Source organism: Triticum urartu, chromosome 2A, assembly GCF_056163025.1.
Source record: "Triticum urartu cultivar PI428250 chromosome 2A, HENAU_Tu73, whole genome shotgun sequence".
Classification (NCBI taxonomy): Eukaryota; Viridiplantae; Streptophyta; class Magnoliopsida; order Poales; family Poaceae; genus Triticum; species Triticum urartu.
Genome location: NC_141874.1, coordinates 302,920,219 through 302,945,268, shown reverse-complemented (window position 1 = coordinate 302,945,268; position 25,050 = coordinate 302,920,219).

Genomic DNA, 25,050 nt, shown 5'->3' with positions numbered 1-25,050 from the left:
GTGCCATCCGCCCTCCGCCCTTCACGATCAGCCTCGATGGCCTCGCCCAGCTGCTGCATCAGGGCGGCGTTGGCCTCTGCAGAAGAAAGAAGATAACAATGTGTTAATTACCAACAATTAAGTAAAGTCGCCAAGGAGATCCGGCTCGACTACTCAGCAGTCGTCCTGAATCGCGAGGACTACAGCCCGCGGGCGCGCCAGCGCGCCCCCGCGAAGAAAGAGTCACCAACAGAAAAAAGAATAGTCGATGTGGAGATTCGGCCCGACTGCTCAGCAGTCGGCCCGAATCTCGGGGACTACAACCCGTGGGTGCACCAGCGCGCCCCCGCAGAGAAGGAAGAGGACTCACTGTGGCTTTCCGACAAGTCGGCGGTCCGCTTGGCTAGCTCCTCGACGTTGGCGTTGAAGGTGGTCATGCGAAGATTGTGGTAGTCCTGTGAAAAAATTTCAGACAAGTATTAGTACTTGGAACTCGCCAATCAGAGTTCCTAGCCGCCTGCTCAGCAGCCGGCCCAAAACCCGGGGACTACACCCAGTGGGTGCGCTGGCACGCCCCCACCGAGAAGAACAAGAAATAGAGACAAAGAAGAAGGGAACGTACCCGGATGGCTTCTGGCGATGCCAGATACGCCTTGGTGCAGTTCTTGATGGCATCGCCCTCGGCTCGGATCTTGGCTTGGATGTCCAGAAGCGCCCGGTTCAATGGGCCCGTCCCACCTCCCCGCAACCACCCAGTGGGCGCGGCGCTCGTCGCCTCGGTGTCCGGGATCGTGGAGAACTAGGCCTCCTACCACCTCGTCTTCAGTCGGCGGCACCGGCGGGTCCGCTGGCTGCTTGCCTCGCCCGCTCCTAGATGGCGGCGGTGGCAGCACGATCACGTCCGGCATGGCGGTGTCGCCGCCACCCCTCTCCATGACTAGGTTCTCGCCGCTGGACTCCCCAGTCTGCACCGTGAACTCTGGGGGTGGCCGCGCGGAGTTCAGAGGAATAACAAAAACCACCGACTGGCGGTGCGTGGCTTCTTCAGCTCGCTTCTTCACCGCGTCGGTGGCCTCGGTCTCCGCCAGTCTCTTCTTGGCGGCGGCCTCCGCCTTCTCAGCCTCCGCCTTCTTCAGGCAGGCGGCTTCCTGTTCTTCACACACATCTCGTGTGTTCCGCTCTATCGCCTCCCGGAGGTCGGCGGCAGGGTCAATCCGCCGAGTGGTGGCGGAAGTGTCCGCCAACCCCACGATGGAGGCGGCAGCGACCTTGTCAAGAGAGAGGGGAGCCCTGGACCCAAGGGCGACAAGCAAGCAAACTCAAACAAGATCAACAAAATAAAATAATGAAAGTGCAAGAAAGGTAGCACTTACACGGAGACCAGCAGCGGCTTCTTCACTTCCTTGCGGAAGCGGTGGGCCTTTGTGGCCGCCTCGTCCCACTTGGTCGCCACGGCCGAGCCCTTGGGCTTCTTCGGCCGGCTGCCGGACATGCTCAACGCGGCCCTGCGCTTCTTCGCACCGCCTTGGGCGTCTGGCGCGGCAGAAGAGCTCGTGCCGGGCTAGCCGGCTCCTAGCTGGTGATGTGGGGCGACCTCCTCCGCGTCATCGTCAGGTCAGTCCTTGAAACTGGCCCCGAGCCTCGGGCCGCGCACTTAGCCGCTTCCTCCCTCGGCGTCGTCCTCCAAGGCCGCCGCCCCCAAGTTGGGGTCGTCGACGTCGCTCTCTGCCCGGTCGGGGAGGAATTCGTGGGCCGGCCCCAGGGTGCCGGCTGCTGGATGGAGGAGGGGGTTCTGGCCAAAGCCGATTGGTCAGATTGGACAAGACAGACTTGGCGGCAAAGAAGACAAAGAAAAAGAAAAAGAAACAACTCACCATGGGCGGAGGGTTGGCGCGTGAATATGGCTCCTTGCCGAACTGCCACTCTCCCGTGAGCTCGTAGTTCGCAAGGTAGTTCACCATGTGGGCTACCTCCGCGTGAGGCATCTCCTTGGTGCACAGACGACTCGGGTCCCCATGCCCGCTCATCTGGCAAATCATGTGGGGGCGATTTTGGAGTGGGAGCACTCGTCGCGCCACGAAGGCGGCCAGCAAATCCAGCCCGGTCAGGCCCTCCGAATGCGTCAGCACTCGGAGTCGCGCGATGGCGCCGGCTCCTGCGGGCGTCAGCGTCCTGGCCCGATACGGCTAGTTGGGCTGCCTCCTAGCCGGCGGGCCGGCCACGTAGGCCGGCAAATTGACCCAGTCGCCCTCCGTGAAGACGCTCTTCACGTAGAAGTATGACCGCTGCCACATCTTCACCGACTTTATCAGCCGGATGGGGGGAAACAGGTTGTCGTCCCCGACCTTCGCACGGCGATGAACACACCGCGCTGAGCCGGCACGCCTGCGTCTTGGGTACCGAGCTTGGAGTAGAAGAACTCCCCCAGAGCTCGATGGTGGGGAGAACGCCAAGGAAGCCTTCGGACAAGGCGACAAAGGCGGAGAACAACACCATCGTGTTGGGGGTGAGGTCGTGCGGCTAGCGACCGTAGAATTCGAGAAAGGCGCGGAAGAAGCCGCTCGCCGAAAGGCCAAGGCCGCGTAGGCAGTGCGAGCGAAAGACGACCCGCTCGCCCTCCTCAGGCGCCAACGAGATTTCCTTCTTCGACGCGAGGCGGACCCTCACGAAGTCCTTGCCAGACAGCCACCGTGTCATGTGGAGGAAATCTATGTGATCATCGTGGACCTCCGAACCGTCCCAGGTGCCGGAGTGCACCGCGGGGAGCGTGGCGGTGGAAGAAGAGCTCATTGGGAATGGATCACCGCGGCGCTCAACGTAGCTTGGGGCGTGGCGGCGAGAGGAAGTGACGAGGAAGCAGTGAGGAGGAGGGGCACACGTGCTCTGCCGCTCCCCCTTCCTCCCCCTACTTATAGACTAGTGGGCTGCGAAGCCGAGGGGGCGGGTGTGGGATTTACTGCACCCACTACCCCATGCCCCCCAGCTTTATCGTGCAAAGTTACTGTGCGCAGTAACTCCGCGGTTATCTCAACCATCCACCCCGGCCGCAGCGGATACGCTCGCGTGCTGAGGCGCGATAGTGGCGGGGCCCGCCTGTAGGTGTGTCCCGTCGTGCGTGTGGGTGGGCAGCCTGGCCCGGCCGCTTGTCGCCACATGACAGTTCTGAAATGGGCGGCGGCCTGGAAGCTTAGCTAGCACGCCACTTGGATGCCGCTGAGGCGTTCGAAAATTTTGTACAAGTCGGATTGGGCGAGTCTGACTCCCGCCAGTCGGCCCGGCGGAAGTCGAATGAAGCTTCGCCTCAAGCACTCGGAGAAAGGAAACTGCTGAGGCTCCTCAACCAGTCGCCCGCGGCGCCTCACCAGCTTCGGGGACTACCGTCGGAGTAATGGACCACGGGTAGGCTAACCTAACGACCATAGCCTTTTGAGACATCGGGGCTGACCACGCCACTCAGGATGCCAAGGTAAAGAGCCACATTCTAGAAGCCGGCTCGAGAAATAGCCGGCTTCCCATAGACTGCCGAGTCCAGAAGGCGAGGTCGAGACAAGCCGACTCCTGCCAGGCGGCTTCCAGAGAAGCCGACTCCGAGGAGTCGGCCCGCGGCCCCTTCGAAGCCTGTACCCACATCAAGGGGGACGGGACGAGGGATGGCTACAGTGCAGCCCATCCCCTCCCATTCCTAAGGGCTAGCGCGGCCACATTGCGTTGTACCAACGAAGATCCCCGCCCAACGTGGCACTGTTGTAATGCCAGCCCAGATGTCACCACGAGCAGGCGGAGTCCTGCTCCCACGACGGCCTGTCTGTACAGCCCAAGAACGACGGGCCCCACCAATCAGTGAGAGTCCAGAAGACGGCGAAGAGCCCTACCAATCGGACCCGATGGGAGTCGGCCCCTAGGAGTCGGCCTACTCCTCCCACGGGCCCCATGTGGCATTAACCTGACAAGATGGGGAGTGGCTACAGTAATCGCCCGCCATGACGGCGGTGCTGTAGCCATGATCCTTCGACCAAGCTTGCATCATTAGAAGCACGGCTACAGTAGTCAGTAGGCGGCAAGACCCCCAAGCGGCGGGTACGGCCTGTCGGCTCCGTACCAGACCAGTCGGCGGGCCCCCCGATCGGTGAGCCCCAGCAGTCGGCGGAGAAGTCGGCGGCCGAAGAGACTGACGGCTAGGCCTGCGCCCAGTCATATTACCCTTGTACCCGTGGGGGGTAGGCCTATATAAACCCCCCAGGGCACCCATGCAAAGGGTTCGGACCCATTAGAACTAGACCAGAGATATAGGAAGGAGAAAGCTAGCCTTGCCTTCTCCTACCTCCAGCATACAGCTCGAGGAGCACCCTTGTACTCACTTTGCCTTAGTGATCATGCGGAGACCCCGCAGAGCAGGACTAGGGGTGTTATCTCCTAGGAGAGCTCCGAACCTGGGTAAAGTACGCCGGCGTTCGTGTCTACGCCTAATCCCGCTTCCGAGCACCGGCGACATTCTACTCGCTCCCACCATGATAAGCCATCCTTTGGCATATGTCGCGCCCAACCTCCGACAGAGAGATTATCGTCCTATCCTCAACCGACTAATATTGCTGTGATGTAGGAAATTTTAAACGGGGGCTAAGTTTGTAAATTTCCTCGCATTTGATACAAGCGCTCCCTGAAGACAGGGTTCCCCCCTTCCTCTCTCCCTCCATTTCCCCATTCGTACTCCGTGGGCGCCAAAACACCCTCTCCACCCTAGCCTCCTCCATCCGCCACCCCGTCCACGCAGTCCTCCTCCACCATGCCGGAGCTGATGCCCTGACGCCATCGTCCATTGCAAGAGATAGACCTCTCTCATCCACGACTTTGGACCGAGATCTTGCATCCCATCCTCTCGCTTCATCCATGTCGTCGTCCAACTTGCTGGTGTTGCTCCTATGACCGTCTCGTCCACTGTGCCCTGCCACCACTGTCTACCCTCCTAGATCTGCTTCCACGCCACCGATAGCCATCGCTACCGTAGCACCGTTAAATTCTCAACAGATCCACACACGGTGTTGCACTAGTGGCAGTACTCTTTCATATCTGCTCAACTTATTTATCACAACAAGAAAATAGATCGCCACTGCTTTACTCTCTTGTCCATCACTTGTTAGTTGAAAACAAACTCTGGTTGCGAAGTTGCCTTTGTCGGGTTTGCACCTCTAGATCCGCCATGGCACGCTAAACAATATACTCACAATTCTTATGGTTTTCCCCTTTTATATACCACACTAGTTAAATGAAAGTAGACTAAATTTTAAAATTGGGTCAGTTGATTTTTGAGAGCTCGCCGGAGTTCACCGGTGTGAAGGAAGGTACTCGGGTTGGGACGGTGGTTGTGGGGGCGGTGGTGGGGCCTCGCCGAACGAAGAAAACTTGACGCGGGTGGGGCGGGGCTGGGGGTGGGGGTGGCGGAGGAACACAGCGGCGGGGGCGGTTCAGGGGAGGGCGGGGGAGGGGGGGGTCGGGGCGGTGGTTCGGCCCGCAGCCCGTGCGGTGTTCTTTATGGGAAGAATAAGAGACGAGGAATAAGAAGGGTTAGGAGACGTAGGATCTTCATCCAACCACCTGAAATGGTCGACTGACCCAAATGACAAATTCACGCGACTTGCATGCAGACATGCCTTTATATTCAGTACCATCATCGTAGCTGCTTAGCACTGCTCCTGAATCCATCAAGCTAAACAATGTTCCAGTCATAGTTCCAAACTTGTTGCTCAAATAGGAATCTGATATGATGCTGATTTTACTAAAACAGATAACGTTTAATTGGTCAGCTAATGTTCCTACTTTACTTTCGAAAAGCACATGCACCACATATAGAGAGACAGGAGGGAGTTACATTCTTAATGCACTCTTGTTCATCATGTGTGGGCACTACGCAACGAACATTTTATTATCCAAAATCTGTTTGCTCTTCTTTAGCCTATTCCTCTTCTGTTCTTCTTTAATAAGTACTCTGTCTGTTCCTAAATACAAGTCTTTGTTTAGATTCCACCATGGACTACATATGGAGCAAAATGAGTGAATCTACACTCTAAAATGTATATGTATACATTTGTATGTGATCCATAGTGGAAATCTCTACAAAGACTTATATTTTGGAACGGAGGGAGTATGATAGTAGTACAGTATGTTCCTTATAATGAAGATGAGAAGGGACATTTGCAGTGTAGAGGTCTATACGGTCGGTTGTGATGGACACTTCGAACTCTTCGGGCCTCTTTGATTCGCAGGATTTTGTAAAAATAGGAATAGGAATTGTAGTGGCCTGCCCACTTGAATCCTATAAGATTAGCAAGGAAATGCGGGGAGCTGTGTCGCCTTTGAGAGTTACACTGATATTAAAAGTACCGCACCTTTAGTTGAAGAGAGCTGGTATCAGAAGCCGTTCTAGCCGTACCGGCAATACTAGCACATATATTCCAGCAAGTTCCACTTTGCTGATTTTACTCCTGATGCTTACGGTTTTCCCATTATATCTACACTATGATCTGCGTAGGTGCTTCGTGTCCTACTAGCAGATGTTCACCATTTATAGCTAAATAACACACCAATCATACGTCCTAAGGTTCTTCAAATACGAATGTGATATGATACTGGCATTAGCTAACAGATACACATTTAATTGGTTAGCTAATGCTCCCAACTGAGTTTCAAAATGCATGTGACCACATATAGAGAGACATCATGGAATTGCATTCTTTTGGCGCTCTGATTCATCATGGGTGGGTAACCAACATTGTACATAAAGGAGGGGAATCTCAATAATATGCTTCCTCTTCTGTTCTTTAACATGTTCCTCTTCTGTTCTTCTTTAGTAAGCACAATATGTTCCTTGTTAGGAAGGGGAGCAGGGACATCTGCAGTCGACGGCTCTATTGGGTCGATTCTTCTAAATGATTTCGCACTTCGAGTTGGTCTGTCATAATACCTCGAAAATGGTGGGAGCCGCGCGGTCTATGATAGACTAAACTGATAGTAACAGTTGTGCACCTTCAGATGAATAGAGCTGGCTTGTAGGTGCTCGATAGGCTGCATATTAGTAGCAGCAAAACCCTGTGTTTTCCAGCCAGTTCCGCTTTCCCGATTTATTTATGGTGGTTATGGTGTACCCCTATTATCTACACTATGATCTGCCTACTGGCTCTGCGCTCTCGTTATCATGGTTTGGCAATAAACTTTCTATACGGTATATTATGAACCTATCATCTGCCAACTATCCTTACATATGGGGCCCCCAACAGGGAGCCTATTTTTTGTGTAGTTATGCCAGATTATATTAATCTACTCACCATATTACAGCACACATGGGCTCTTCATCAGAATCCAGTGGTATCACACAATGGTTTACGGGGAGCCTCAATTATATTACAATATCCTCTGCATTACAAAGATAATCTCACTACTATTTGAGCTTTCATGCTTTACAGATATTGTACGTAATCACAATGAATATAAGAATGCACACATCAAAAGAATATTGTGGAACAGTTCAATGGGTAACAAACTTGGCGTCAAGGGATTGAGGTCCATTGTGGATGCAATGAAACCCACATGCTCCCGACCTATAGATTTGTATTCAGATTATGATCCTAATGACTATTCTGAGCTCAAGGAGTCAAATAAAGATGGCATGTACAATTCACCCAATAAGGTGCCTGTTCTAATATGCCAAGGTTTTATTGGTTGCACATATCTTGCATCAGGTGTCTTGCATTTCTTTTGCTTCGTTGCACCGCCATCTTCTTAGTTTACTCATGATATTTGTCGTCATACCATGTTTTTCCATTCAAATGTTGTTCTTGTGTTTCAGACATCCAAAACCAAGAGGACGATTGCAGAACCTAAAGGAGTACAAGCAAAGTCATTGAAAAAGGTGGTGCTACCAGAGAAATCACATAGCACTAGACGTATATTGGCGATAGAACCAGCGCCGAAAAACATAGGATATCGCAACTATGCTGGTCGCTTCTTTGCTCTTGTGAGTACCTATTGTCCTATCGCAATCCTTACATTCATACCTGGTGGATTATGTGACGTCATTGTGCATTATAGCTTGCTTATACACTGTTCACTCCAAATTATCAGATCTATATTAATGCTTAAATTAATGTAGAATCAACCCAATGCATATGAAGAAATTTAGTCATGCAATGTTCTTGTAAATATCAGTTGTACTTCATCACTGTACTTATATTTGTCAGCTAGTTCTTCATGTACACTTTGCAGCTTATTTTCCCTTGTCCTCCATTTTTCTACACATCAAATCTACATTTATTCTTACCAAAATATTGAATAAAACCATTGTTACTAAAGAAGTTTAGCTCCACGTTGCTCTTGTTAGTGCCTTCTGCATGTATGTTATATTTACATTTGTACTCTGCATCTTAAGTTAAATAATCGCCATTTGTTCCTATATTTCCACCTCTATATTTACTCTTAACAAAATGTAGAATAAAGGCAATACTCTTGAAGAAGAGTGTGCGGTAAACTTCTTGAATTGTCCCACATCAATATGGACAAGGCCTTTATAGAGCCTATCTTCACTACTAATGTAACTTTGTCCTCCTCGAGCCTTCAAATTTTTTTGTGTATATTTGGATAGCTATGAGTGCAAATGTTGTTTATTTTTGTCGCCTGCATCAAATTGCTTATTCAAAGTTTATAAAGTAGAAAGTACATAAAAATAAGTTTGTCCTTCTCAATTTCAATCTTTACTTGTACAATCTAGTTCCTTATTCGTACCATGTAAATTAAACTAAACATAACAAGTTATATTATTTAGCACTATGTGTATGCTTGTGTTCTTGATCTGTAATCCAATGGTGTGGTGAGACTACCAACAACAGCACAATTTCATATCCTGCAATGTCTCACTATGAACAATGCCATATTATATTAATGTTATTTAAATCGTGTCTCTTTATTTACCAATCTAAAATGGTATAAATTGACAGTACACTCACCATTAGTGCTTAGACGTTGTTTAGAACTACATCTATGCTTGTGTTCTTGATCTGTAATACAGTGGTCTGGTGAAGCTGGCTGCTCTTGCACAATGCCATTTCCTTCCGTCTTAACTATGAACAATGCCTATTATGTTAATGCTATTTTAAACCGTGTCTCTTTATTTCTGACAAAGAAATGAGATGAATAGACAGCGATGATGCTCATACGTGCAAAACCTATTATCTACCTACTTGTTTCTCTTTCAGGGTGACAACACTGCTGCTAGGAAGAACTGCCACAATGATAGTGAGACGAACCCATTGTTTGTCCCTCTAACACATATTCCAGAGGAGAAGGCAACACATCTTGACGGTAGGGATACAACCACGAAGTCACATCTTGATGTAGTGTCAAACATACTCAGTGACACAAGCTCGATGAAGTCACCGCCTGAATCTGTTCGACTTCTTCAGTCTGAAATTCAAGCAGAAATACAGGCTTCTGCTCAAATCCAACTAGAACTCAATCTCTATGCAATATTAACCGTAAGTATAGGACGTTTATTGATGCCATGCAACTTAAGTTGGTGGATATGAGTGCCAAAGAAGCACAGTCTCATCAGGTTGCTAAGCTGCTTGCACTGCAGGTCCTGGGCCGGGCTAACCTTTCTTGTACTATGTTGAAGTGTTGTTGGTTTTGTCTATTATTTTATCCGCCTATTAACTTCCACTGGTGGCGACCTGCCCAGTTTATGTAATTTTTTTCCTGGTTGCCCTTTTTATCACTGGCAGTGAACTTTGAAGCCGAGGGGATGTAATATGCTGGAATTTCTTTGTTGTATAATCTAGGTTTATTGTTCGTCACGATGTTGTAATGTATTTGTTGTTTCTGTTGTCGTTGCTCTAAGAAAAGGTCATAATATTCGATTGGTGCACAATGAGCCAACATGTTAGCTTTATAAAATAATAATTTCTGTACTAAAACTGGCCGGTCGCCAATCGCTAGTATGGGCCGAACCATGGGCCTACAATCATCTTGGGCCATTAGTTTGTTCAAGTCTTAATCTGGCCCACTATCAATTTCGGGCCTTCAAAAGGCCGAATAAATCGCTTGCCTTAATTGGGCCTGAAAATCAAATAGGATTTTAACAGATTGAAATGATTTTGGGCCTTGGCTGGCCCAATTACATGACAGGCAGGATGCAGACCGGATGTATAATGTGCCCAAATTAGGACCAACACTCTTAAGGGCCTTTAACGGGCCTATAGGCAGTTTGGGATAGAATGTATCCACGAAGACTACGGGCCGTTAAGAGGCCAAAAGTAATTAGGGACCATAATTAGGCCCAGGTGCAACTCGGGCCTTTAAATGGCCGAAAGTGAAACCGGGCCGAAAGAGGCCCATATATAGACATGGCCACTGACAGGCCGAAACTAGTATCAGGCCGAACTGTTAAACGGGCCATTAAGAGGCCGAAGAGCAAATCAGGCCGCCAATGGGCCCAATGGTATAGTAGCTGTTAAAAGGGCCATATCTGTTATGGGCCATAATTTATCCCAAGAAATAAAAGTTAGTTAACAGGCGGATCAGATGTGGACCGTAATTTGGCCCAAACTATTGCAAGCTGTTAACGGTCCAGATCTGACATGGGCCGTAAAATGGGCCCAGAAAATTGAAGTCATTTAATGGTCAGTATCTGATGTGGGCCATAATTTGGTCCAGAAAATGTTAGCCCATTAGATATGACGAAATCTTGTGGGCATGTTCCTTGGCCGGCTTTTAGACCTATATGTGCCTCTATTGGGCCGTCCCACATGTGAACGTTTCATTGGCAATTCTTGTCAAATGGAAGGTTGCCATGTGTCCCAACCCTCAGCTGACACGTGGTTCGTCGGCAAATGAGAATTTTACATGCAGAAAATTGCATTAGTCCGGGCTGTTAACGGGTTATCGGATCCAAACTGGAACCCGATAGCTTAATGGTGACCCATTACAGTGGATACCGTGTGTCGGTCACCCTTGACGAAAGCACTTCTATGACAAGCGATTTATCGTCAAGGAAGTGGACACTCCCGTGATGATAATTTTGGTAATGTCATGGAACAATTCTACGACGGCACAAGTTTGCTACTGACACCAAATCGAGCTACTGGGCAGACTCCTTTCTCCCTGGTCTATGCAGCAGAAGCAGTTGTCCGCATGAAACTCATTTACGGGTCGCCTCGAGTGCTTGCCTACGATGAAGTAGTGCAAGATCAGCACCGACGTGTGATACGTCTCCTATGTATCTATAATTTTTTTTATTGTTCCTTGCTATTATATTATCTGTTTTGGATGTTTAATGGGCTTTGTTATGCACTTTTATATTATTTTTGGGACTAACCTATTAATCGAAGGCCCAGTGCAAATTGTTGTTTTTTGCCTGTTTCAGTGTTCTGCAGAAAAAGAATATCAAACGGTATCCAAACGGAACGAAGCCTTCGCGAGGATCTTTTTGGAACAAACGCAACCTAGGAGACTTAGATTACAAGTCTGGAAGTCCATGAAGCTTCCACGAGGCAGGGGGTGCGCCTAGGGGGTAGGCACGCCCCCACCCTCATGGGCCCCACGGAGCTCCACCGACGTACTTCTTTCGCATATATATATACTCTTATACCCTAAAAACATCCATGGGAGCCACGAAACCACTTTTGCACCGCCGCAACCTTCTGTACCCATGAGATCCCATCTGGGTACCTTTTCCGGCGATCTACCGGAGGGGGATTCGATCATGGAGGGCTTCTACATCAACACCATAGCCTCTCCGATGATGTGTGAGTAGTTTACCACAGACCTTCGGGTCCATAGTTATTAGCTAGATGGCTTCTTCTCTCTCTTTTGTTCTCAATACAAAGTTCTCCTCAATGTTCTTGGAGATCTATTCAATGTAATACTCTTTTGCGGTGTGTTTGCCGAGATCCGATGAATTGTGGATTTATGATCAAGTTTATCTATGAACAATATTTGCTTCTTCTCTAAATTCTTAGATGCATGATTTGATATCCTTGCAAGTCTCTTTGAATTATCGGTTTAGTTTGGCCTACTAGATTGATCTTTCTTGCAATGGAAGAAGTGCTTAGATTTGGGTTCAATCCTGCGGTGTCCTTTCCAAGTGACAGCAGGGGTAGCAAGGCACGTATTGTATTGTTGCCATCAAGGATAAAAAGATGGGGTTTATATCATATTGCTTGAGTTTATCCCTCTACAGCATGTCATCTTTCCTAATGCGTTACTCTGTTCTTATGAACTTAATACTCTAGATGCATGCTGGATAGCGGTCGATGTGTGGAGTAATAGTAGTAGATGCAGAATCATTTCGGTCTACTTGACATAGATGTGATGCCTATATTCATGATCATTGCCTTAGATATCATCATAACTATGCGCTTTTCTCTCAATTGCTCGGCAGTAATTTGTTCACCCACCGTAATACATGCTATCATGAGAGAAGCCACTAGTGAAACCTATGGCCCCCAGGTCTACTTTACATCACATAAGTTTCCGATCTATAATTCTAGTTTACTATTTATTTTGCAACCTTTATTTTCCAATCTATACAAAAATACGAAAAATGTTTATCTTATTATCTTTATGAGATCTCACTTTTGTAAGTGACCGTGAATGGATTGACAACCCCTTTCTTGCGTTGGTTGCGAGGTTCTCGATTGTTTGTGCAAGTACTAGGCGACTTGCGTGTAGTCTCCTACTGGATTGATACCTTGGTTCTCAAAAGCTGAGCGAAAAACTTACACTACTTTGCTGCATCACCCTTTCCTCTTCAAGGGAAAACCAACACACGCTCAAGAGGTAGCAAGAAGGATTTCTGGCGCTAGTGCCGGGGAGATCTACGATCAAGTCAAGACATACCAAGTAACCGTCACAAACTCTTATCCCTCGCATTACATTATTTGCCATTCGCCTCTTGTTTTCCTCTCCCCCACTTCACGCTTGATGTTTTATTCTCCCTTTCTTGTTCGCCTCTTTTCCCTTGATTCTTGTTTGCTTGTATGTTGGATTGATTGTTTGTCACGATGGTTCAAGATAATACTAAATTATGTGACATTTCCAATACCAATAACAATGATTTTATTAGCTCTCCGATTGCTCCTATTACCGATGCTGAATCTTGTGAAATTAATGCTGCTTTGTTGAATCTTGTCATCAAAGATCAATTTTCTGGCCTTCCTAGTGAAGATCCTGCTACCATCTAAACAACTTTGTTGATTTGTGTGATATGCAAAAGAAGAAAGATGTGGGTAATGATATTGTTAAATTGAAGCTATTCCCGTTTTCGCTTAGAGATCGTGCAGAAACTTGGTTTTCTTCTTTGCCTAAAAATAGTATTGATTCATGAAATAAGTGCAAAGATGCTTTTATCTCTAAGTATTTTCCTCCTTCTAAGATCATCTCTCTTAGAAACGATATTATGAATTTTAAGCAACTTGATCATGAGCATGTTGCACAAGGTTGAGAGAGAATGAAATTAATGATATGTAATTGCCCTACACATGGTTTGAATTTATGGATGATTATATAGAATTTGTATGCTAGATTGAATTTTGCTTCTAGAAATCTTTTATTTCGGCCGCGGGAGGCACTTTTATGGAAATCACTTTAGGAGAAGCTACTAAACTCCTAGATAGTATTATGGTTAATTATTCTCCATGGCACATCGAAAGATCCACTAGTAAAAAAGTTCATGCTATTCAAGAGATTAATGTTTTGAGTGGAAAGATGGATGAACTTATGAAATTTTTTGCTAATAAGAGTGTTTCTTCTGATCCTAATGATATGCCTTTGTTCACTTTGATTGACAATAATAATGAATCTATGGATGTGAATTTGTTTATAGGAACAATTTTGGTAACAACGCGTATGGAGGAAATTTTAATTCTAATAATTATGATAATTCCTACAACAACTCTTATGGAAATTTTAATAAGATGCCCTCTGATTTTGAGGATAGTGTTAAAGAATTTATGAATTCGCAAAAGAATTTCAATGCTTTGATTGAAGAAAAATTGCTTAAGATTGATGAGTTGGCTAGGAACGTGGATATAATTTATCTTGATCTTGATTCTTTGAAACTTAGATCTATTCCACCTAAGCATGGTATCAATGAGTCTCTCAAAGCCATGAGAATTTCCATTGATGAGTGCAAAGAAAGAACCGCTAGGATGTGTGCTAAAAAAGATTGCTTTGTGAAAGCGTGTTCTTCTAGTTTTCATGATAATAATGATGTAGATATAAAAGTGATTGGTGTGTCTCCTATTAAATCTATGTTTTCCAATATGAATCTTGATAAATATGGGACTGGAGATGAGTCAACTTCAGTTAGAAGGCGTCCCAATGATTCAGAGTTTTTAGATCTTGATGCAAAAATTGATAAAAGTGGGATTGAAGAGATCAAAACTTTACATAGCAATGAATCCACTATTTTGGATTTCAAGGAATTTAATTATGATAATTGCTCTTTGATAGATTGTATTTCCTTGTTGCAATCCGTGTTAAATTCTCCTCATGCTTATGATCAAAATAAGGCTTTTACTAAACATATCGTTGAAGCTTTAATGCAATCTTATGAAGAAAAGCTTGAACTAGAAGTTTCTATACCAAGAAAACTTTATGATGAGTGGGGACCTACTATTAAAATTAAGATCAAAGATCATGAATTCTATGATTTATGTGATTTGGGTGCTAGTGTTTCCACGTTTCCAAAAACTTTGTGTGATGTGTTAGGTTTCCGTGAATTTGATGATTGTTTTTAGATTTGCACCTTGTGGATTCTACCATTAAGAAACCTATGGAAAGAATTAATGATGGTCTTATTGTTGCAAATAGGAATTATGTGCCCGTAGATTTCATTGTTCTTGATATAGACTGCAATCCTACATATCCTATTATTCTTGGTAGACCTTTCCTTAGAACGATTGGTGCAATTATTGACATGAAAGAAGGAAATATTAGATTCCAATTTACGTTAAGGAAGGCATGGAACAATTTCGTAGAAAGAAAATTAAATTACCTTATGAATCTATTATGGGATCCACTTATGGATTGCATACCGAAGATGATAATACCTATATATATTCTTGTTTTTATGCCTAGCTAGGGGCGTTAAACGCTAGCGCTTGTTGGGAGGCAACCCAATTTTATTTTACTTGTTTTTTGATCCTGACTAGTAATAAATAATTCATCAATCCTCTGTTATAATTGTGTTTTTGTTTTAATTAGTGTTTGTGCCAAGTAATGCCTTTAGGATCTTCTTGGGTGATTGTTGTTTGATCTTGCTGAAAAAAAAATAGAAAATATGCGCTCACGAGAATAATTTTCATTTTTGCCAGAGAATGATAAAATACCAATTCCAACTGCAGTAGATCAATATAAAAATTATTTAGGTCTTCCTAATTTTTCACAATTTTGGGAGTTACAGAAGTATTCCAAACCTGCAGATTGCTATAGACTGTTCTGTTTTTGACAGATTCTGTCTTTTGTGTATTGTTTGCTTATTTTGATGAATCTATGGCTAGTATCGGGTGGTATGAACCATAGAGAAGTTGGGATACAGTAGGTTTAACACCAATATAAATAAAGAATGAGTTCATTACAGTACCTTGAAGTGGTGATTTATTTTCTTGTACTAACGGAGCTCATGAGATTTTCTGTTGAGTTTTGTGTTGTGAAGTTTTCAAGTTTTTGGGTAAAGATTTGATGGATTTTGGAATAAGGAGTGGCAAGAGCCTAAGATAGGGGATGCCCAAGGCACCCCAAGGTAAATTTTAAGGACAACCAAAAGCCTAAGCTTGGGGATGCCGCGGAAGGCATCCCCTCTTTTGTCTTCGTCTATCGGTAACTTTACTTGAGCCTATATTTTTATTCACCACATGATATGTGTTTTGCTTGGTGCGTCTTGTATGCTTTGAGTCTTTGATTTTTAGTTTACTACAATCATCCTTGCTTTACACACCTTTTTTGAGAGACACACATGAATCAGAATTTATTAGAATACTCTATGTGCTTCACTTATATCTTTTGAGCTAGATAATTTTGCTCTACGGCTTCATTTATATCTTTTTATAGCACGGTGGTGGTTTTATTTTATAGAAATTATTGATCTCTCATGCTTCACTTATATTATTTTGAGAGTCCTTTAGAATAGCATGGTAGTTTTCTTTGGCTATAAAATTAGTCCTAATATGATAGGCATCCAAGATGGGTATAATAAAAACTTGCATATATAGTGCATTGAATATACTATGAGAAGTTTGATACTTGATGATTGTTTTGAGATATGAAGATGGTGATATTAGAGTCATGCTAGTTAAGTAATCATGAAATTGAGAAATACTTGTGTTGAGGTTTGCAAGTCCCGTAGCATGCACGTATGGTAACCGTTGTGTGACAAATTTGAAGCATGAGGTGTTCTTTGATTGCCTTACTTACGAGTGGCGGTCGGGGACGAGCGATGGTCTTTTCCTACCAATCTATCCCTCTAGGAGCAAGCACGTAGTGCATGGTTTTGATGACTTGTAGATTTTTGCAATAAGTATGTGAGTTCTTTATGACTAATGTTGAGTCCATGGATTATACACACTCTCATCCTTCCATCATTGCTAGCCTCTTGGAATTCGTGCATTGCCCTTTCTCACCTCAAGAGTTGGTGCAAACTTCGCCGGTGCATCCAAACCCCGTGATATGATACGCTCTTTCACACATAAACCTCCTTATATCTTCATCAAAACAGCCACCATACCTACCTTGTATGGAATTTCCATAGCCATTCCGAGATATATTGCCATGCAACTTTCCACCATTCTGTTTTTTTATGAAACGCTCCATCATTGTCATATTGCCTTGCATGATCATGTAGTTGACATCATATTTGTGGCAAGGCCACCACTCATAATTTTTCATACATGCCACTCTTGAATCATTACACATCCTCATACACCGCCGGAGTCATATTTTGTTCAAGTATCGAGTTGTAATTTTTGAGTTGTAAATAAAAAAGAAGTGTGATGATCATAATTATTAGAGCATTGTCCCGTGTGAGGAAATAAATAAAGAGAGAAAGGCCAAATAAAAAAGAGAAGGCCCGAAAAATGAGAGAAAAATAGAGAAGGGGAATGTTACTATCCTTTTTCCACACTTGTGCTTCAAGGTAGCACCTTGATCTTCATGATAGAGAGTCTCTTATTTTTCCACTTTCATATACTAGTGGGAATTTTCATTATAGAACTTGGCTTGTATATTCCGACAATGGGCTTCCTCAAAATGCCCTAGGCCTTCACGAGCAAGAAAGTTGGATGCACACCCACTTAGTTTCTTTTGTTGATCTTTCATACATTTATAGCTCTAGTGCATCCGTTTCATGGCAATCCCTACTCCTCGCATTGACATCAATTGATGGGAATCTCCATAGCCCATTGATTATCCGCGTCAATGTGAGACTTTCTCCTTTTTTGTCTTCTCCACACAACCTCCATCATCATAATCTATTCCACCCATAGTGCTATGTCCATGGCTCGCGCTCATGTATTGCGTGAAAGTTCAAAAAGTTTGAGAATACTAAAGTATGAAACAATTGCTTGGCTTGTCAACGGGGTTGTGGATGATGGGAGCATTTTGTGTGATGAAAATGAAGCATGGTCAAACTATATGATTTTGTAGGGATCTTTCTTTGGCTATGTTGTTTTGAGAAGACATAATTGCTTGGTTAGTATGCTTGATGTATTATTGTTTTTATGTCAATATTAAACATTTGTCTTGAATATTTCGGATCTGAATATTCATGCCACAATAAATAGAATTACATTGAAAATTATGTTAGGTAGCGTTCCACATCAAAAATTCTGTTTTTATCATTTACCTACTCGAGGATGAGCAGGAATTAAGCTTGGGGATGCTTGATACGTCTCCAACGTATCTATAATTTTTGATTGTTACATGCTATTATATTATCTATTTTGGATGTTTAATGGCTTTATTATGCACTTTTATATTATTTTTGGGACTAACCTATTAACCGAAGGCCCAGTGCAAATTGTTGTTTTTTGCCTATTTCAGTGTTTCGCAGAAAAGGACTATCAAATGGAATGAAACCTTCGCGAGGATATTTCTTGGAACAAACGCAACCCAGGAGACTTGGAGTACAAGTATGGAAGTCTGCAAAGCTTCCACCAGGCAGGGGGCACGCCCAGGGGGGTAGGCACGCCCCCCACCATCGTGGGCCCCACGGAGCTCCACCGACCTACTTCTTTCGCCTATATATACTCTAATATCCTGAAAACATCCAGGAGAGCCACGAAACCACTTTTCCACTACTACAACCTTCTGTACCCGTGAGATCCCATCTGGGGACCTTTTTCGGCGATCTGCCGGAGGGGGATTTGATCAAGGAGGGCTTCTACATCACCACCATAGCCTCTCTGTTGATGTGTGAGTAGTTTACCACAGAACTTCGGGTCCATAGTTATTAGCTAGATGGCTTCTTCTCTCTCTTTGCATCTCAATACAAAGTTCTCCTCGATGTTCTTGGAGATCTATTCGATGTAATACTCTTTTGCGGTGTGTTTGCCGAGATCTGATGAATTGTGGATTCATGATCAAGCTTATCTATAAACAATATTTGGTTCTTATCTGAATTCTTATATGCATGATTTGGTATCTTTGCAAGTCTCTTCGAATTATCGATTTAGTTTGGCCTACTAGATTGATCTTTCTTGCAATGGGAGAAGTGCTTATGTTTGGGTTCAATCTTGCGGTGTCCTTTCCCAGTGATAGCAGGGGCAGCAAGGCACGTATTGTCTTGTTGCCATCGATGATAAAAATATGGGGTTTATATCATATTGCTTGAGTTTACCCCTCTACATCATGTCATCTTTCCTAATGCGTTACTCTGTTCTTATGAACTTAATACTCTAGATGCATGCTGGATAGCGGTCGATGTGTGGAGTAATAGTAGTAGATGCAGAATCGTTTCGGTCTACTTGACACGGACGTGATGCCTATATTGATGATCATTGTCTTAGATATCATCATAACTATGCGCATTTCTATCAATTGCTCGGCAGTAATTTGTGCACCCACCGTAATACATGCTATCATGAGAGAAGCCACTAGTGAAACATATGGCCCCCGGGTCTACTTTACATCATATAAGTTTCTGATCTATAATTCTAGTTTACTATTTATTTTGCATTCTTTATTTTGCAATCTATACAAAAATACCAAAAATATTTATCCTATTATCTTTATTAGATCTCACTTTCGTAAGTGACTGTGAAGGGATTGACAACCCCTTTATCCCGTTGGTCGCGAGGTTCTTGATTGTTTGTGCAGGTACTGGGCGACTTGCGTGTATTCTCCTACTAGATTGATACCTTGCTTCTAAAAAACTGAGGGAAATACTTACGCTACTTTGCTGCATCACCCTTTCCTCTTCAAGGGAAAACCAACGCATGCTCAATAGGTAGAAGCATGACGACGCTGTGCTACTCGAGGAGAACCGTCTCCGGGCTGCTACATGTGCTGCACACTATCAGCAAGCCATGCGTCGCTATCATAGCCGCAGAGTTCATGCCCAATGTTTTGAGTAAGGCGACCTTGTCCTTAGGCGCGTTCGGTCCGCCAAGGGTACAAACAAGTTGACACCGAAGTGTGAAGGACCTTACCGAGTAGTACGAGTCACCAGACCTGGCGCAGTCCGTCTGGAGACCAGAGATGGCATTCAATTGCAAAACTCATGGAATATTGAGCATCTCCGCAAGTTCTACCCGTAAGGAGCAGCTGTTGGGCCCTGCCTGGCAGCCACCCTTTTGTACAGGCCTTGCCTCAGCTACATGTAACCCCTTGTACAAAGCACACTACAAAAAAATACACTTCCATGATGACAAGTGTTTGTCATATTGGGTCACGTTTTCTGTCATGCATGTACATCCATGACGATTTTATGATTGCGTCCTAGTACATCTTCTCCACACAAATGACTGCGCCCTTCTCATCTGATGGGATGGAAATGACTCCCACTGGCCCAGGCATCTTCAAGGTGTTGTATGCATGGTGGGATGCCACCATGAATTTAGCCAGGGCTGGGCGCCCAAGGATCCCATTGTACGGTAGGGGGACACTACTGCAGGAGACTGCTAACATGACACTACGATCATAGACCCTTTGCCGAAAATGTGTGCGATGCAATAATCGCAAATACTGGTGTAAAAAACCATCAAAAGAGGTGCAAAACATTTGCCATGATGTATGCATCAAACACGATTCAGGTTTTAGTTGCGTGTGCGATGAAGGGCATACGGTTAATCCATTCAAACTGTCTGCGATGAGGCAGAACAACAGAAACGGACAGCTATAACAATGTGTGTGCGATGCAGGACAGACGGTTAATCCATTCGAACCATTTGCGATGAGGTAGAACAACAGAAACGAGCAGCCATATCAATGTGTGTGCGATATACGGCATACGGTTAACTCGGACGAACTGTTTTCGATTAGGGAACATAATAGAAACGGTTCAACTTAACAAGATGTGTGTGATATGCAGCATACAATTCACATGGATAAACTATTTGTGATGAGCCAAAAGAACACAAACCAGTCGTGTAAACAAGATGTGTGTGATACGTGGCACACAACCGACTCTGATAAACTGTTTGCGAGAAGAAATTACAACACAGATAGTCAATACAGTTACTTGGTGTGTGATTCTGTGTGTACAAAAAACTTTGAAAAATTCAAACTAGTTTCTTTGCGTGAAGAAATCCACTCCATCTCCTCCTCTCCTCCACTCCATCTTCCCTTCTCTCCTCCACCATACTACCCTCCTCCTCTCCGGCGACCTCCTCCTCCTCTCCGGCGACCTCCTCCTCCTCCTCTCCGGCGACCTCCTCCTCTCCGGCGACCTCCTCCTCCCTCATCTCCTCCCCTCCCCTCCCCTCACGGTTTCTCCTCCCTCCTCTCCGGTGAGGTCCTCCTCCCTCCTCTCCTCCCATCCCCTCATGGTTTCTCCTTCCTCCTCTCCGATGCTCCGGTGAACTCCTCTCCGGCGACCTCCTCCTCCTCTCCGGCGGACTCCTCTCTGGCAAAAGAACATGGCAAAAGAACGTTCAAGATCCAAAAACAGGAACAAAATTTGAATAATATCGTGCCAAAAAACGAGCAAAAAATGGGGAAAAAAATCACGATCCAGATCCAAATTCAAAATTCAAAAATAGCAATGGCGCACGATGGGGGTTAGACGGTGCGCCACTACTATTTTCCCGCCTTCAAAATTCAAAAATACTAATGGCGCACCGTGGCCTATACTAATGGCGCACCAGTGGCCTATACTAATGGCGCACCGTGGCCTATACTAATGGCGCACCAATGGTGCGCCATTAGTATACCAGATACTAATGGCGCACCAGTGGTGCGCCATTAGTAAAAAATACTAGTGGCGTGATACTAATGGTGCACGAGTGATGCGCCATTAGTAGGCAAAACTGGTGCGCCATTAGTAGCCCTTTTCCTAGTAGTGGGAGTATCGCACACGATGCGTCTCCGAGTACTCGTGTGCAATGATTAGTATGTTACACATACGTTTCCTTATGTGAACATGTGTGTGAATTTGCAATATGGACAGTTAATATGCAAATTCCTTCTGGACATTGGGCACACGCTTAAACTCAATGAACTGTGTACGATACTAATACTTTCCATGAAAATTTATGAACTTGGGTAACAACATTTGAGTAACACATATATAGTGGTTACACTATTCGACAAAAGGAGGATCTTCGTAACACGGTTTTGACAACCATATGGTCCATATCTACATACTTAACATAGTAACAACTATCACATTTTAAGAGGCTAAGGGCCAACAACCATATGGTCCATATCTACATACTTAACATATATAGTAACAGCTAGCACATTTTAAGAGGCTGAGGGCAACAACCACAACTATCCACTAGAAGGAGCATGATCACGGCGACTCGGTATCTCGTCAATGAAAAGGAAGAGCCCTCCTGTGCCTTGGCTGAGGGCAACTCCAATTTTGCAATATCAATGCATTGCCACAAGAAGTGAGAACTTGTTAATGTGAATCGTTCCATTTTTGCGGGAAATGTAGTACCTTGCAATCACTTTGGCGTTATTAGCAAGCACAAGTATAATTCGACCACGCCAGGAAATCGATCCAGGAACGGCTAAAGGAGGCAATTTTTGTTGACATGTAGAATAAAAAACAATTGTAATATATCATTGAAGATATATATATATATTATGAGCATGAACATTAAAACAAGACTTTTTACCAGCACTTTGTGCACATAATTGGTCTTGTTCAGTGTGTCCACCATAGGTCTAATTTATCCCATCCAAAATCCACCGTTCATACGTTGTGCTATCTCTGTCAGACTATGAACAAAGTTTATGACATGCTTCAAGTCCTTCCAGTGAAATTTGGTACGCTTAGTAACATACAGATCGTTCACTACGCATCCAACATATCCTGCTAAAAAGGTGGAAAGCTATTATTTATTCAGAACATGGCAGAACAATATATAGTGCACATAAATTGGTGAACATAATTTGTTACTTCCTAGGAACAGAGTCGGAATATGATATCACAATTGGTTGCTTAAATAGTGATCACTTGGTTTCTTAAATAGTAACATGACAGCATGGAGAACGTTGAAAGGACACTAACCTCGATCAGACTTTGATCGGCTGATGACGTTGAGGAAGTAAACATGCATGCTAACTAGACCAGGCTGTGGCGCACACACTAGAATTTTATTACCAGCTTTCAGTTCATAACACTTAGACATTTTTCTCATGGTGCGTTAAAATAGGAGTGACCATCTTTATCAAGTTTTACGATAACCGTCATTGGAAACCCATGGTGCATTGTTAATATGACATCCTGGGAGTCATCGGCAAAGTAAAGCCCAAGATTTCCTTCTACTCCTGTTCTTGCAAAGCAAGGGATGTACTGCTTGAAATGAAAATTAAGATCGTAAATTAGATATATTGAAATAACCGAGAAAGATGCAAATATGCGAGTAACTGATAGAACATATCCATATATAGATGCAAGCAAAGTACAAAAATATAGAATTAAAAATAGGTAATGTACCAAAGATTTGATGCAAATATATAGATAGTGTAGCAAGAGACGGTATATGTTCAAAAATTTAGGCCATGACGACCGTGGTAGGTTGAGATTGAACATACCGAGCGCTCCCTGAAGTCATCCGGAATGGTGAGATAGAACTTCTTTTCCGACTGGCCACGACAGCAGTTGCCCGATTTGTGCTTGCACTGTGCACACATGAATGAACACACACAAATAAGCTAGAACAAAAATGATTCCACGGCGATTTCCGCCGGTTGAGTAAGAGCGACGGACGAACTGCGATAAGAGATGAGTGAATATTTTGCTAATTAAGTTAATTACCTTCTCCATTAGAAAAATCCCCAGCCCAATCCCGCAGAAAACACCAGTCGACCAGAGTCTAGAATGTCGGTGCAGATACGCGGCGGAAAGCGGTGGAGGCGAAATCTTGTGCCGTTTGGAGCGCAACCTACGGCCGCCACCAACAGCCATCGAACATAGGGTCCAGAGTCATGGAAGAGTCCGCGGCGAGTGAGTGGGGATGAAGTGGGCGAGGTTTTTCTTTTCCTTTTGCATGTGTGAGTGAACACATAGTTCACAGAGGCGACAAAGATGAACCATGTGCGATAGTAAATCACCGAGATTGAATGGGAATCCAAATTTCCTTTGTCTTTCATCCATGAGTTTTTTTCTATGATGAACATAAACCCTGCTAATCAGCGTGTTCAAATTTGACACTTTTTCGGGTTCATTTACAATATTTAGGGGATTATGGGCATTTTGTAGGCATTAATGCACGTAATTCAAATTCAAACAATTGGTGCATGAAAGGGTGCACAAGAACGGTATGGAAAAACCATACTCATGGTATTTAGTAATTTCTCAAGCCTTTTACAAGGAATGGGAAGAGATTTCAATGGAGTCAACCACAAACGCGTCATTTACTGGGTTATCAGCTATAGAACAATGAAATATGTGCTTGAAAAACATGACGGCTGTCATGGTGCCATGGTATGGCCGCACCGTGCCCTAGTTAAAAGCTAAGAAGGTTTGATTTATGTCATCATGCACACCCTTCACAAATCGAACCATCACCGAGGATGTTCAATGCTTTCGAGAGGGATATCACCAAGATTGAAGGGGAATCCAAATTTCTGTCCTAGTTTGTCATTCAGATTTTTTTTCTAACTATCAACATACCGCCTCAAATGAAACATGTTCAAATTTGACATTTTTCCGAACTCATTTACCATATTTAGGGGATTATGTGCATTTTCTAGGCATTAAAGCACATAATTCAAATTTGAACAATCAGTGCATGAAAAGGTGCACAAGAACGGTCTCGAAAACCATGCTCGTGCTATACAAAAAAATGAAACACATGGTTGGAAAACATGACGCCTGGTGTGGTGCCATTGTATGGCCTCACCATGCCCCTGGTAAAAATTGGAGAATGTTTTCCTTATGTTGTGATGCGCACCTTTCATAAAATGAACCATCATCTGAGGAAGTTTCATGGTTTCGAGGGGGAAATCACCAAGATTGAAGGGTGACCCAAATTTCCTTTGTACTTTGTCCACGAGTTTTTTTCTATGATGGGCATACAACTAGCAAATCACCGTGTTCAAATTTGGCACTTTTCTGAGTTCATTTGCCATATTTAGGGGATTATGTGAATTTCCTAGGCATTAATGCACATAATTCAAGTGCAAACAATCGATGCATGAAAGGGTCCACAAGAATGGCCTAGAAAACCATGCTCATGGCATTTAGTAAATTCCCATGCCTTTTACAAGGAATGGACAGATATTTCCATGAAATGTGTGGCAATAGTCAACCACAAATGTTTTTTTGTTGGGTTTTCAACTATAGAAAAATTGAAATAAATGTTTAAAAAACATGACGCCTGACATGGTGCCATGGTATGACCTCACCATGGCCTGGTA